Raw genomic sequence first — 300 nt, 5'->3', positions numbered from 1 at the left:
AACTGGTTCTGAGCACGGAGTGCAACAACCTCCATTTCTAATGGTGCTAAGCGCTCCATCGTCGCATGCGCATTCGCCTGATCCACGGTTTGGAGTCGCTTCGACAGAGAGCGGTGGTCCTCACGGCAAAGCAGCCGGCGCATGACGTGCTTTAAATCGTCAAGAGCGTCCGCACAGCGATATACTACTTCAACATGACGCTCAGCGGAGCTCCAATCACGAAGGACCTCGTCCTCAAGGGCTCGAAGAGCATCACGAGTCACCGGACGGCGATCGCCCCGTCGTCACCGCCCGTCACCA

Source organism: Plasmopara halstedii, assembly GCF_900000015.1.
Source record: "Plasmopara halstedii genome assembly, contig: Scaffold_322, whole genome shotgun sequence".
In the NCBI taxonomy this organism is placed as follows: domain Eukaryota; phylum Oomycota; class Peronosporomycetes; order Peronosporales; family Peronosporaceae; genus Plasmopara; species Plasmopara halstedii.
The sequence above is the reverse complement of the archived record's forward strand: the minus strand, read 5'-3'. Positions refer to the sequence as shown.